General features: G+C 57.5%; 1 pseudogene; it reads left to right on the forward strand.

Moving 5' to 3' along the window:
• Positions 1 to 1182: 1182 nt before the first annotated feature.
• LOC138448317 (28S ribosomal RNA) overlaps positions 1183 to 1252 on the forward strand; it is a 3759-nt pseudogene continuing 3689 nt past the window's right edge.

Below are 1252 nucleotides of genomic sequence, written 5' to 3' on the forward strand. Positions count from 1 at the left end.
GCGCGTAAGCGCGTCTGTGACGTGACCCGCACGGGTGTTTCCCACACAGCACGTGATGACAGAGCACACGTGGAAAGACTGCACGTCAGAGTGTCATCGCGTGTAATTGGACAGCACGTCAGAGTGTCATCGCGTGTAATTGGTGGGAATGGGCCTAGCGCGTACACGCGGCAGTGACAAAGCGTGTAATTGGTGGAAATGGCCCTACACGCAGAAGTGACAAAGCGTATAATTGGTGGAAATGGCCCTACACGCAGAAGTGACAAAGCGTGTAATTGGTGGAAATGGCCCTAGCGCGTACACGCCGCGTAAGTGACGCTGGACGTGTGGGCCTGTATAAAAGGTACGTGTAGAATACCATTTCCTTGTACGTGCTTTTCGTGGAGAGCGAGTGGGTGAATTCTGTACTTCTTGTCGTTTCACACGCGATTTACTTCACGGCGTTTCAAGTTCGTATTCCCTGTTACCTCTGACAGCTTTTTCTCTTTTTTCTCTTTTACTGGTTTACCTGGGCCTGTTCCCTCAACAGTGTTCCCTTCTACTGTTGTCCTGTCTCCTCAGACAGCGTACAAATCTTCTTTTGGCGGGGGTGTTGCCAACCAAACACGCTCCTTTTTCACGCTCTTTTACCTGGCAGACGGTGAGTCACGCACGTATCTAACATCTGTGCTTGCCCCGTGTGTAGCCTACCCCTTCAGAGGTCATTCTAGGCTGCGTGTGACACGCATACGTTCATTCTTGTGTTACTGGGTGCCACAGCGTAGTGCAGCTTTTTCTTTCTGCACACGTGGAGGGTCCTGACCCTGGTGCAGGTGGGTGAGACAGAACAGAATCCCTCCCTGGAACACTCACCTGCGACGGCACGTAGGTCTCATCCGAATCAACACCTGATGATGATGATTTCAAGGCGGGCCTTGAAAAGCCCGGCGCGCCTCCGCCCCCGCCCTGGGGCACCGGGCCGTGCCGCGTGTGGCTGTCTGTGGTGTCCCACGGCTGCCGGCGCGGGATGGCCCCGGAGCGCGGGCCCGGCGACCAGGCGGCTCCTCGGCCTCGGCGGATCGGGAAAGCGCACGATCGGCCGCCGCCGGAAGGCGCAGGGCCATGCCGGGGGCTAACCCCCCCTGTGCGGCCCCGGGCCCGAGGCGCGGCCGCCCCACGGAGCTCACGCGGCTCCCTCGACTACGACCTCAGATCAGATGTGGCGACCCGCTGAATTTAAGCATATTACTAAGCGGAGGAAAAGAAACTAACC

Source organism: Ambystoma mexicanum, chromosome 3q (assembly GCF_040938575.1).
Source record: "Ambystoma mexicanum isolate Mex_15411 chromosome 3q, UKY_AmexF1_1, whole genome shotgun sequence".
Lineage (NCBI taxonomy): Eukaryota > Metazoa > Chordata > Amphibia > Caudata > Ambystomatidae > Ambystoma > Ambystoma mexicanum.